We start from the raw sequence: 14,946 nt of genomic DNA on the forward strand, positions 1-14,946 counted from the left end.
CCATTTGGTCTAATATGTCATTTAAGGTCAGAGTTTCCTTATTGATTTTCTGTCTGAATGATCTGTCCATTGATGTAAGTGGGGTGTTAAATACCCCTACTATTATTTTGTTACTGCTAATTTCTCCTTTTCTGTCTGTTAATGTTCACTTTATGTATATATTTAGGCACTGCTATGTTGGGTGCATGTATATTTACAATTGTTATATCTTCTTATTGAATTGATACCTTGATCATTGTGTAAGGTCCTTTGTCTTTGTCTGTTGTTACAGTCTTTGTTTTAAAGTCTGTTTTGTTGGAGAGTGGGAAGATAGTGGAAGAGTAAGATGTGAAGATCACCTTCCTCCCCACAGATACATCAGAAATACATCCACACATGGAAAAACTTTTGCAGAACACCTACTGAACGCTGGCAGAAGAACTCAGACCCCACAAAAGGCAAGAAACTCCCCACGTACCTGTGTAGGAGAAAAGAAAAAAGAATAAACAGAGACAAAAGAATAGGGACAGGACCTGCACCAGTGGGAGGGAGCTGTGAAGGAGGAAAGGATTACACACACTAGGAAGCCCCTTCGTGGGTGGAGACTGTGGTGGCAGAGGGGGGAAGCTTCGGGGCTGCGGAAGACAGCACAGAATCAGGGGTGCAGAGGAAAAAGCAGAGAAATTCACGCTCAGAGGATTGGTGCCAACTGGCACTCACCATCCCGAGAGGCTTGGTGGCTCACCCGCCGGGGCAGGCAGGGCTGGGAGCTGAGGCTCTGGCTTCGGTCAGAGCTTAGGGAGAGGACTGGGGTTGGCGGCATGAACACAGCCTGCAGGGCGTTAGTGCACCACGGCTACCTGGGAGGCAGTACGGTGAAAAGTCTGGACCTGCCGAAGGGGCAGGAGACTCTTTCTTCCCTCTTTGTTTCCTGGTGCATGAGGAGAGGGGATTAAGAACGCTGGTTAAAGGAGCTCCAGAGACAGTCGCTAGCTGCAGCTAACAGCACGGACCCCAGAGACGAGCATGAGATGATAAGGCTGCTGCTAAGGCCACCAAGATGTCTGTGTGCAAGCACAGGTCACTGTTCACACCTCCCTTCCAGGGTGCCTGTGCAGCCTGCCACTGCCAGGGTCCCGGGATCCAGGGACAACTTCCCAGGGAGAACACATGGTGCGCCTCAGGCTGGTGCAACGTCCCACTGGCCTCGGCTGCAGCAGGCTCGACTCGCACTCCGTACCCCTCCCTCCCCCGGCCTGAGTGAGCTGGAGCCCCCGAGTCAGCTGCTCCTTTAACACCGTCCTGTCTGAGCAAAGACCAGACGCCCTCAGGCGACCTACATGCAGAGGCGGGCCCAAATCCAAAGCTGAAACCTGGGAGCTGAGCAAAAAAGAAGAAAAAGGGAAATCTCTCCCAGCAGCCACAGGAGCAGCAGATTAAATCTTTGCAATCAACTTGATGTACCCTGCATGTGTGGAATACCTTAATAGACAACGAATCATCCCAAATTGAGGAGGTGAACTTTGAGAGCAAGATTTATTATCTTTCCCCTTTCCTCTTTTTGTGAGTGTGTATGTGTATGATTCTCTGTGAGATGTTGCCTGTATAGCTTTGCTTTCACGATTTGTCCGAGGGTTCTATCTGTCCATTTTTGTTTTTTTTAACTTAAAATTTTTTTTTCTTAATAATTTTTTTAATAACTTTATTTTATTTTACCCTCTTTCTTTCTTTCTTTCTTTCTTCCTTTCTACTTTTTCTCTCTTTTATTCTGAGCCGTGTGGATGAAAGGCTCTTGATGCTGCAGCCAGCAGTCAGTGCTGTGCCTCTGAGGTGGGAGAGCCAACTTCAGGACACTGGTCCACAAGAGAACTCCCAGCTCCACATAATATCAAACAGTGAGAATCTCCCAGATATCTCCATCTCAACACCAACACCGAGATTCACTCAACGACTAGCAAGCCACAGTACTGCACACTCTATGCCAAACAACTAGCAAGACAGGAACACAACACCACCCAGTAGCAGAGAGGCTGCCTGAAATCATAATAAGTACACAGACACCCCAAAACACACCACCAGACGTGGACATGCTCACCAGAAAGACAAGATCCAACCTCATCCACCAGAATACAGGCACTAATGCCCTCCACCAGGAAGTCTACACAACCCGCTGAACCAAATTTAGCCACTGGGGACAGACACCAAAAACAACGGGAACTACGAATCTGCAGCCTGCAAAAAGGAGACCCCAAACACAGTAACATAAGCAAAATGAGAAGACAGAAAACACACAGCAGATGAAGGAGCAAGATAAAAACCCACCAGACCTAACAAATGAAGAGGAAATAGGCAGTCAACCTGAAAAAAAATTCAGAATAATGATAGTAAAGATGATCCAAAATCTTGGAACTAGAATAGAGAAAATGCAAGAAACATTTAACAAGGACCTAGAAGAACTAAAGGTGAAACAAGCACTGATGAACAAGACAATAAATGAAATTAAAAATACTCTAGAGTGATCAATAGCAGAATAACTGAGGCAGAAGAATGGATAAGTGACCTGGAAGACAAAATAGTGGAAATAACTACTTCAGAGCAGAATAAAGAAAAAAGAATTGAAAAGAACAGAGGACAGATTCAAAGACCTCTGGGACAACATTAAATACACCAACGTCAGAATTTAGGGGTTCCAGAAGAAGAAGAGAAAAAGAAAGGGACTGAGAAAATATTTGAAGCAATTACAGTTGAAAACTTCCCTAATATGGGAAAGGAAATAGTTAATCAAGTCCAGGAAGCACAGAGAGTCCCATACAGGATAAATCCAAGGAGAAACACGACAAGACACATATTAATCAAACTGTCAAAAATTAAATACAAAGAAAACATATTAAAAGCAGCAAGGGAAAAACAACAAATAACACACAAGGGAATCCCCATAAAGTTAACAGCTGATCTTTCAGCAGAAACTCTGCAAGCCAGAAGGGACTGGCAGGACATATTTAAAGTGATGAAGGAGAAACACCTACAACCAAGATTACTCGACCCAGCAAAATCTCATTCAGATTTGATGGAGAAATTAAAACGTTTACAGACAAGCAAAAGCTGAGAGAGTTCAGCACCACCAAACCAGCTTTACAACAAATGCTAAAGGATCTTCTCTAGGCAAGAAACACAAGAGAAGGAAAAGACCTATAATAACAAACCCAAAACAATTAAGAAAATGGGAACAGGAACATACATATCGATTATTACCTTAAATGTAAATGGATTAAATGCTCCCACAAAGAGACACAGAGTGGCTGAATGGATACAAAAACAAGACCCATATATATTCTGTCTACAAGAGTCCCACTTCAGACCCAGAGACACATACAGACTGAAAGTGACGGGATGGAAAAAGATATTGCATGCAAATGGAAACCAAAAGAAAGCTGGAGTAGCAATTCTCATATCAGACATAATAGACTTTAAGATAAAGACTATTAGAAGACACAAAGAAGGACACTACATAATGATCAAGGGATCGATCCAAGGAGAAGATATAACAATTGTAAATATTATGCACCCAACATAGGAGCACCTCAATACATAAGGCAAATACTAACAGCCATAAAAGGGGAAATTGACAGTAACACATTCATAGTAGGGGACTTTAACACCCCACTTTCACCAATGGACAAATCATCCAAAATGAAAATAAATAAGGAAACACAAGCTTTAAATGATACATTAAACAAGATGGACTTAATTGATATTTATAGGACATTCCATCCAAAAACAACAGAATACACATTTTTCTCAAGTGCTCATGGAACATTCTCCAGGATAGATCATATCCTGGGTCACAAATCAAGCCTTGGTAAATTTAAGAAAATTGAAATTGTATCAAATATCTTTTCTGACAACAATGCTATGAAACCAGATGTCAATTACAGGAAAAGATCTGTAAAAAATACAAACGCATGGAGGATAAACGATACACTACTTAATAACGAAGTGATCACTGAAGAAATCAAAGAGGAAATAACAATATACCTAGAAAGAAATGACAATGGAGAAAAAACGACCCAAAACCTATGGGATGCAGCAAAAGCAGTTCTAAGAGGGAAGTTTATAGCAATACAATACTACCTTAAGAAACAGGAAACATCTCAAATAAACAACTGAACCTCGCACCTAAAGCAATTAGAGAAAGAAGAACAAAAAAAAACCCTAAGTTAGCAGAAGGAAAGAAATCATAAAGATCAGATCAGAAATAAATGAAAAAGAAATGAAGGAAACGATAGCAAAGATTAATAAAACTAAAAGCTGGTTGTTTGTGTAGATAAACAAAATTGATCAACCATTAGCCAGACTCATCAAGAAAAGAAGGGAGAAGAGTCAGATCAATAGAATTAGCAATGAAAAACAAGTAACAACTGACACTACAGAAATTCAACAGATCATGGGAGATTACTAAAAGCCACTGTATGCCAATAAAATGGACAACCTGGGAGAAATGGACAAATTCTTAGTAATGCACAACCTGCCAAGACTGAAACAGGAAGAAATAGAAAATATGAACAGACCAATCACAAGCATGAAAATTGAAACTGTGATTAACATCTTCCAACAAACAAAAGCCCAGGACCAGATGGCTTCACAGACGAATTCTATCAAACATTTAGAGAACAGCTAACACCTATCCTTCTCAAATTCTTCCAAAATATATCAGAGGGAATAAACTCCCAAACTCATTCTAAGAGGCCACCATCACCCTGGTACCAAAAGCAGACAAGGATGTCGCAAAGAAAGAAAACTACAGGCCAATATCACTGATGAAAGTAGATGCTAAAATCCTCAATAAAATACGAGCAAACAGAATGTAACAGCACATTAAAAGGATCATACACCATGATCAATTGGGGTTTATTCCAGGAATGCAAGGATTCTTCAATATACGCAAATCAGTCAACGTGATATACCATATTAACAAACTGAGGGAGAAAAATCATATGATCATCTCAATAGATGCAGGGAAAGCTTTCGACAAAATTCCATGTCAATTTATGATAAAAACCCTGCAGAAAGTAGATACAGAGGGAACTTTCCTCAACATAATAAAAGCCATATATGACAAACCCACAGCCAACATCATCCTCAGTGGTGAAAAACTGAAAGCATTTCCACTAACATCAGGAAAAACACAAGGTTGCCCACTCTCACAACTATTATTAAACATAGTTTTGGAAGTTTTAGCCACAACAATCAGAGAAGAAAAGGAAATAAAAGGAATCCAAATTGGAAAAGAAGAAGTAAAGCTGTCACTGTTTGCAGATGATATGATACTATACATAGAGAATCCTAAAGATGCTACCAGAAAACAACTAGAGCTAAACAATGAGTTTGGTAAAGTAGCAGGATACACAATTAATGCACAGAAATCTCTGGCATTCCTATACACTAATGATGAAAAATGTGAAAGTAGAATTAAGAAAACACTCCCATTTACCATTGCAACATAGAGAAAAAAAATATCTAGGAATAAACCTACCTAAGGAGACAAAAGAGCTGTATGCAGAAAATTATAAGACACTGATGAAAGAAATTAAAGAAGATACAAATAGATGAAGAGATATACAATGTTCTTGGATTGGAAGAATCAACATTGTGAAAATGACTCTTCTACCCAAAGCAATCTACAGATTCAATGCAATCCCTATCAAAATACCAATGGCATTTTTCACAGAACTAGAAGAAAATACTTCACAATTTGTATGAAAACACAAAAGACCCCGAATAGCCAAAGCAATCTTGAGAACGAAAAACGGAGCTGGAGCAATCAGGCTCCCTGACTTCAGACTATACTGCAAAGCTACAGTAATCAAGACAGTATGGTACTGACACAAAAACAGAAAGATAGATCAATGGAACAGCATAGAAAGCCCAGAGATAAACCCACACACATATGGTCACCTTATCTTTGATAAAGGAGGCAGGAATGTAAAGTGGAGAAAGGACAGCCTCTTCAATAATTGGTGCTGGGAAAACTGGACAGGTACATGTAAAAGTATGAGATTAGATCACTCCCTAACACCGTACACTAAAATAAGCTCAAATTGGATTAAAGACCTAAATATCAGGCCAGAAACTATCAAACTCATAGAGGAAAACATAGGCAGAACACTCTATGACATAAATCACAGCAAGATCCTTTTTGACCCACCTCCTAGAGAAATTGAAATAAAAACAAACATAAACAAACGGGACCTAATGAAACTTCAAAGCTTTTGCACGGTAAAGAAACCATAAATAAGACCAAAAGACAACCTTCAGAATGGGAGAAAATATTTGCAAATGAAGCAACTGACAGAGGATTAACCTCCAAAATTTACAAGCAGCTCATGCAGCTCAATAACAAAAAAACAAACAACCCAATCCAAATATGGGCAGAAAATCTAAATAGGCATTTCTCCAAAGAAGATATACAGACTGTCAGCAAACACATGAAAGAATGCTCAATATCATTAATCATTAGAGAAATGCAAGTCAAAACTACAATGAGATATCCTCTCACACCAGTCAGAATGGCCATCATCAAAACATCTAGAAACAATAAATGCTGGAGAGGGTGCGGAGAAAAGAGAACACTCTTGCACAGCTGGTGGGAATGTAATTTGGTACAGCCACTATGGAGAACAGTATGGAGGTTCCTTTAAAAACTACAAATAGATCTACCATATGACCTAGCAATCGCACTACTGGGCACATACCCTGAGAAAACCATAATTCAAAAAGGGTCATGTTCATTGGTAGCTCTATTTACAATAGACCGGAGATGGAAACAACCTAAGTGTCCATCATCGGATGAATGGATAAAGAAGTTGTGGAACATATATACAATGGAATATTACTCAGCCATAAAAGGAAATGAAACTTATCTATTTTTGATGAGGTGGATAGACCTAGAGTCTCTCATACAGAGTGAAGTAAGTCAGAAAGAGAAAAACATATACCATATGCTAACACATATATATGGAATTTAAGAAAAAATAAATGTCATGAAGAACCTAGACTTAGGATGGAATAAAGACACAGACGTACTAGAGAATGGACTTGAGGATATGGGGAGGGGGAAGGGTAAGCTGAGACAAAGTGAGAGAGTGGCATGGACATATATACACTACCAAACATAAAACAGATAGCTAGTGGGAAGCAGCCACATAGCACGGGGAGATCAGCTCCGTGCTTTGTGATCAACTAGAGGGGTGGGATAGGGAGGGTGGGAGGGAGGGAGACGCAAGAGGGAAGAGGTATGGGAACATATGTATACGTATAACTGATTCTCTTTGTTATAAAGCAGAGACTAACACACCATTGTAAAGCAATTATACTCCAATAAAGATGTAAAAAAATAATAATAAAGTTAAATGCTTAGAATATACTACACACTTTTCAAGTGTTTGTAATAATAATAATTACTATTATTATCATTATGATTATGCAACCTTTCTCTTTTCACTTTTTATTCCTTGAAGGCCTTTCTGTGGCAGTAAAGAAACTCTACCTCATTCTTTTTAATGGCTGCAGAGAATTCTATCAGCTAGATGCATCATGATTGATGTGGATCATCCTATAGACATTTTTAAGTTGTTGCCATTTTTTCAGTTTATAAACAATGCAGCTTTGATTATCCTTGTCCATTCAACTTTGTACAGTTATCAGTTTCTAGAAGTGAAATTGCTTAATAAAAGAGTACTTTTTAAAAACATTAATAGAATGAACAAATTGATCTGCAAAGAGGTTGTACCAATTTTATATTACCACTAACACTGTATGAAAAGGAAATTTCCTTTTATAAAGTCAGATGGTGATAATGGAAAGCAGTGAAAGAGGCCAGATAATAGTTCAAGTGCTACTTTATGGAGTATGAAATGCCAGGTACAAATTTCTGCAACAAATCAATTGCAATTACACAAAATGAAATGAAAATAAATCTCCCAAACAAAAAGTCTATTTTGTCTGATATAAGTATTGCTATTCTGACTTTATTTTGATTTCCATTTGCATAGAGTACTTTTTCCATCCCCTCTCTTTCAATCTGTGTGCATCCTTGGATTTGAAGTGAGTCTCTTGTAGGTAGCATATATATGGGTCTTGTTTGTATCCATTCTGCCTCTCTATGTCTTTTGTTTGGAGCATTTAGTCCATTTACATTTAAAGTAATTATTGATAGGTTTGTACTTATTGCCATTTTGTTAATTGTTTGGGGGTTGCTTTTGCAGTTTTTATTTGATCCTTTCTTCTTTTGTCCTCTTCTCTTGTGATTTGTTTGAATAACTTTACTGTTATGTTTGGATTCCTTTTTTCTGTGTCTATTATAGATATTTTGTTTGTGGTTGCCATGAGTTTTATATATGTATGATTATTTCAAGTTGCTGATCTCTGAATTAAATAGCATTTTAACAGGCTTGCATTTTCCTTCCCTCTCCCCATGATTACTGTTTTGTCATCATATTTTACATCTGTTTTGTGTGTGTATCCTTAACTACTTATTGCAAATATAGATGATTTTAATACTTTTGTCTTTTAACCTTCCCACTACCTTTGTACATCATTGATTTACTACCTTTACTATATAGTTACATTTTTTCCATTCATAATTTTCATGTTTCTAGTTTTGGCCTTTTCTATTTTGCTTAGAGAAATCCCTTTAATATTATAAAGCTGGTTTGGTGGTGATGAACTCTTTTAGCTTTTGCTTGTCTGTAAACCTTTTAATCTCTCCATCAAAACTGAATGAAAACCTTGACAGGTAGTGTATTCTTGGTTGTAGGTTTTTCCCTTTCTTTCCTTAAAATACATCATGCTACTTCCTTCTGACCTGAAGAGTTTCTGCTGAAAAGTCAGCTGGTAGCCTTATGGGAGTTCCCTTGTATTTAACTTGTTGGTTTTCCCTTGCTGCTTTTAATATTCTCTCTGTATCTTTAATTTTTGCCATTTTAATTGCAATGTGTCTTTTTTAGCTCCTCTTTGGGTTGATTCTGTTTGGGATTCTCTGTGCTTCCTGCACCTTGATGTCTGTTTCATTTCCAAGGTTAGGGAAGTTTTCAGCTATTATGTCTTCAAATATGTTCTCAGCACCTTTCTCTCTTTCTTCTTCTGGGACCCATATAAGCAAATGTCAGTATGCTTTATGTTGTCCCAGATGTCTCATAAACTGCCCTCATTTCTTTTTGTTCCCTTTTCTTCTGTTCAGCTTCAGTGAGTTCCACTACTATGTCTTCCAGCTTGCTGATCTGTTCCTCTGTATCATCTAATCTACAGTTGGTTCCTTCTAGTGTATTTTTCGCTTACTGTATTCTTCATCTCTTTTCAGTTCTTCTTTCTATTCTCTATCTCTTCATTAAAAACTCTAACTTATCCCTCTGTTCATCCATTCTTCCAAGTTCTTTGATCATTTCTACAATGGTTACCTTGAACTCGTCATTGGGATTACCTATCTCCACTTAGAGTAGTTTTTCTTCTGGAATTTTATCTTGTGCTTTTGTTGAGAACATGTTCCTCTGTCACCTCATTTTTCCTAATTTGCTGGTTTGATTTCTATGTATCTGGTAGGTTGTTTACATTTCCCAACCTTGGAGAAGTGACCCTTTGTAGGAGACATCCTATGCAACCCAACAGCACACACCTCTCTGGTCACCAAAGCTAAATGCTCTAGTGGAGCCCCATATGTGGGTTACATGGGTCCTTCTTTTGTGGCAGACCAACTGCTGTCATTGGTCTGGTAGGCGTTTTTGGTCCCTGGTCCGATTGCTTGCCAGACCCTGCCTTGTGTGGGGACTGCTGGCCACTGGTTGGAGTGGCCAGGTCACAAGGTGGCTGTCTCTGGAAACCTGTGGTCTTCTGGGGTATTGCTGGTTCACTGGCTGGCAGAGGTAGTTCTGGGGTAGGTGTTTAAGGGCTCAGGGTTTCCAGACCTAGTGTCATCCTGCTATGAGGCCAGCTCCTGACATGGCTGGCTGTGGTTTCTGGGATGTCCCAAAGCTGGTGCTGGTCCACTCACCATGTGAGATGTGCTTGATCCCAGCCTAGCTGGCTGAGAAGTTCAAGGTATCTTGGAGCTGGTGTTGGCCTGCTGGTGTGTTGTCTTGGTCCTGACAAGGTACACTGTGAGTATACATTGGTCCTGGGGCTGGTGTCTGCCTGCTGTTGGGCAGGGCCAGTTCCTGACACAACTGGCTGTGGATTCTGGGGTGTCTCAAAGCTTGTATCTGCCCACTGGTTGATGGGACTAGATCCTGAGGTGGCTGGTTGAAGGGCACAGTGTGTCTCAGTACTGGTGTTGGCATGCTGGTGGGTGAGGCAGGTACTCAGGGGGTTCTGGGGATTGTTCTGGCCTGTTGGGGGGTGGGCTGTGTCCTACCATCTCAGGCTGTGGGGCTGCACTAGTTCTGGGGCTGGTATTCAACCACCAGTGTGCAGAATCAGGTCTCAGGGGAACACAGGTCTGGTTCCTACTAACCTGTGGATAAAGCTGGGTCCTGGGGCTAATGCTAGCCCTCTGGTAGGTGGAGCTGGGTCCTAGGGTCTCTGGTTGCAGGGCTCTGTGGTTCCCAGTGTTGGTGTGTCAGCCCACTGGTGGGTGGGGCTGGGGCCCAGAGGGTCCTGGTGCTAGGGTTTGCCCACTGGTGTGTGGGGCCAGGCCCTGGACAGGGCAATATCCTGGGGTGGCTGTGAGCTCAGGGTGTCTTAAGGAAGCCTTTCTGCTGGGTGGTGGGGTTTTGTGTCCCCACCCCACTAGTTGCTTGACATGAAGTATCCAAGTACTGGTCCTGACGGGCTGGCAGGTAGGCCCAGGTCCCAGTGTTAATAAGCTAAAGGGATTGCAAAATGGCCCTTGCCAGCATCAGGTCTACGTGGTAGAATAAGCTCCCCAAAGTGGCTGCCACTAATTTCTGTGTCCCAGGGTGAACTCCTGTTTCCTCTTGCCTCTCTGAGAGACTCCCCAAGATCAGCAGGTGGGATTACTGCAGAATGCTTTCAAATTAATGCTTCTGCCCATGGTCCCAGGGTGTGTGAGATTTTGTGTGTGCCCTTTAAGAATTGAGTCTCTATTTCCCACATCCCTCTGGGTCTCCCTAAAGTAAGCCCTGCTGGCCTTCAAAGAAAATTTCTGGAAGTTCATCTTCCCAGTGCAGGATCACCAGGCTGTGGATCCTGTTGCAGGGCTCAGACCCATTGCTCCTTGGGGAAGTCTCTGCAGTTGTAATTATCCTCACATGTGTGGGTCACCAACCTGGAGGTATGGGTCTTGACTATTCCACAATTCCATTCTTCCTACCTGTCTCAACTGTGGTTCCTTCTTTACATCTTTAGTTGTAGAAGATCCTTTCTGCTAGATTAAGGTCTTTGTCATCAATAGTTGCTCCGTAAACAGTTGAAATTTTAGTGTGAAGGAGGTGAGCTCAGGATCTTCCTGCTCCTACATCTTGACCAAGCTCCAGCTGAGAACACACTTTTTTATTAATTTATTTTTTTTCAATTTTTTAAGGTTTGTATTATTTCTCAGAACATGGTGTATCCTGATCAATGTTCCATGTGCATCAAAAAGAAAATAGATGCTGCTATTTTGGGCCTAGAGTATTCTATGAATGACAATTAGGTCAAGTTGGTTGATAGTTCTGTTCAAGGCATCCATATTTTTACTGAATTTCTGCCTACTTGTTCTTTCAGCTAATGCGAGAAGAGTATTGAAGTTCCAACTATTATTGTGGATTTATCCGTTTCTCTCTTCAGATCTATTAGCTTTTGCTGCACATATTTGGAAGTTTGTGTATGTGTGAAGGTTCATACACATTTAAGATTGTTATGTCTTCTTGGAGAATGGACCTCTTTTTCATTGGTAATGCTCCACTTTATCCCTGACAGTATTGTTGTTCTGAAGTCTAATTTATTTGAATAAATATGATGACCTCAGCTTTCTTTTGGTTACTGTTTTCATGACATCTCTCAAATTTATAACTTTTAACCCAAGTTTTCTCAACCTCGGTACTAATGAAATTTAGGGACAAATCATTTTTTGTTGTGGGGGATTGTCCTGTCCACTTTAGGATATTTAGCAGTGTCCCTGGCATCTACCCACTAGATGTGAGTAGCACCTCCTCGTTTTGAAAACCAAAAATGTCTTCAAACATTGCCAACTGTAGCCTCGTGATCAAAATTACCCCACTCTCCTTTATAACTATTGTTTTAACCTATGTCTTTTTATTTAAAGTATGTTTCTTAGAGACCTTATAGATCTTACTTCGATCTTGCTTTTTTTCCCCAAATCTATTAACAGAGATTATTTAGGCCATTCACATTTAAGTGATTATTCATATCGTTGGGTTTAAATCTATCTTCTTACTGCATGTTTTCTACTTTTTCAATTTGTCTTCTTTTTTCCTCTCTTCTCTTTCCTTTATGGATTTAATTTTATGATTTCTCTTCACCTCCTCTATTGACTTCTTATTATTTAAACCTCTTACTTTATACTTCCCCTGTAATGTAACAATCTTATATATGTATATTCCCAATTCTTCCCTTCCATCCTTTTGCCGTTGTTGTCATACATGTCACTTTTAAATATGCTATAAATTCACAATACATACAACTTTTGTTTCAGCAGTTATCATTTAGAGTGATAAAAGTAAGGAATGAAAAGATATCATTATGGCTTCCCTGGTGGTGCAGTGGTTGAGATTCTGCCTGCCAATGCAGGGGATGCAGGTTCGTTCCCCGGTCCGGGAAGATACCACATGCCACAGAGCAGATTGGCCCGTGAGCCATGGCTGCTGAGCCTGTGTGTCTGGAGCCTGTGCTCCACAATGGTTGAGGCCACAAGAGTGAGAGTCCCGTGTACACCCCAAAAAAAAGAAAAAAGATTTCTCTTTGTCTTTATTTCTTCTATTTCCAACGATTTTCATTTCTTTGTGTAGATCCAAATTTCTGACATATATTGTAGTCTATCAGCCTGAATCACTTACTTTAAGTTTTCTCGGTGTGATGATGAATACTGAGGATGCCAAGCAGTGACCAACCCTCATAGCTTCCAAGAAGGGTAGCCAGCTGGGAGGGAGGGGGGAAAGGTGAGGTGGGTGCCTGGGTCCCCTTCATATGACCCACCCCACCCAGGCAAATTATGGAGTAGACATACCTCAGATGGCCGGCAGTCCCTCCCTCTTCCCCTCCCCAGATCCAGAAGCAAGGAAAAGTTTCTGAGATCTGAGCACAGGAAATAAACTCTTCACCCAAAGGCAGCTGCCTCCAGGAATAGGAGGAGGTGACCTGACTTGGGCCAAGTCCGCATTACCAATCCCAGTGGGGACATTCCAAGAACTGTACAGACAGGAAATATGGGCACTGCCCTCCTCTCCCTGCTGGACCAGATGCCCTAGACCTGATCTCTCCCAAATGATTATTTTTTTCTCTTTTCATGTCACCACTGCCTACTTCCCAACACATCCTGTACTCAAGGAAGGTCGGTGTAGGAATTGTCTCAGGCCCCCACACTAGGGAGAGACAGGTAATGGGAGGGAGGAAGCAAGGGAGGCAAAGACCATTTGCAGCCGCCCCACACTCCTGCCTGGTCCAGGTGCTGTGGTTATTAAAGCAGGACTGAACCAAGTTCACCCAAGGTTAAAGGATAAATGTAGGGGAGATAAAGAAGAGAGCAGAGTGAGCCTGGGAAAAAGGAGGGAGAAGGGCAATTTTAGAAAAGAATGGGGATGCAGGAAGGGAGAGAGAACTATCTCTACCAGGTCTGAGGGCCAAGGGTCCAGATGGATGAATGTGCCTGGAAGACCTCTGACTTCAACTCTAAGGACAGGCAGGAGTTTAAGATTCAAGTTTCCTGGGCCTGGGACTAGGCCCTGCTGGGTCTGCTACTTGCGGGAATGGGGCGGGTTCTGCGGTCTGGAAAATGCAGCAGACAGCCTGCCCAGGACAACGTGCCCTGAAGGAGTGTACAAGCTCCAGAGGAAGAGGTGGGATTTGAAGAGTCTAAAACAAAACAAAACAACAAGGGAGAACTCGGGGTTTGCTTTTAGCCCTAAGGAAGAAAATCCATCTTTCACAGGTTCCTTCAAAATCAAGACACTCAATGCCCCAGCTGCTGGACCTATGCTCCTCCCACTTCCCTTGCTTCTGTGCTTTGCCTCTGTGGTGAAAGGGGGACGCCAGTACTTCCACCCCTCTCCTCTTCAGAGTAACTGCTGGACCTGAATGTATCTACCACCTCCTCTTAAAAAAAAAGTTAAAACACTGTCCACCTGAGTATGATAAAACCAAACCTCTACTCTGGCTGAACCCACTGGGATCCTGCCCTGTCAATCTGAAGCTCAAGCACCAATTTTCATCCATTACCCCAGGCAAGTTGAGTGTCTCAAGTTTAAGGGTGATAAAAATTAATTCCCCAACTGTAATTAGTGGGAGTTTGTGCAGGCAGCACCAAGCATTTCTGGGCACAGATAGTGGGGATGGCTGCACCTTTAAGTCCATCCTCCCCAGCCCCCTCTGCGGCTCCTGAGCTCACCTCCAGGCCCCCATGCCGTCTCTCAGTCTTGGCTCTGGCCAGTTCTTTCCTGTGAACAGATCACAGATCCTGGAAATAAGACTTGCCCCCACACCTGACCATGGTGCTGGGCCTGGAACTCTGCCAGGATCCTGCAGTCAATGCTACTGCTTTATCTCTTCTGCAAGTAAGAATAACAGCAAGTTTGAGCCACTAAGGCTGTTATTATATTATGACAATTATTAACTTTAAACATACACCCTGCCAACTTCCAGAAGCAGCAGCCACCTCTTCAGGATACTCTTGGGGATCAATTCCTGTCTGTTGGTATTTGGTCCTTAGGGATGATGTTCAGGCACCTGCAGCATCTGGTTAGGGAAGGGAGTGTCTCTTGGGCTTACAGTGGCATCAGAGAGAAATTTGCATTTTTCACA

This window comes from Mesoplodon bidens, assembly GCF_964165515.1.
Source record: "Mesoplodon bidens genome assembly, contig: HAP1_SCAFFOLD_665, whole genome shotgun sequence".
NCBI classification, from domain to species: Eukaryota; Metazoa; Chordata; class Mammalia; order Artiodactyla; family Ziphiidae; genus Mesoplodon; species Mesoplodon bidens.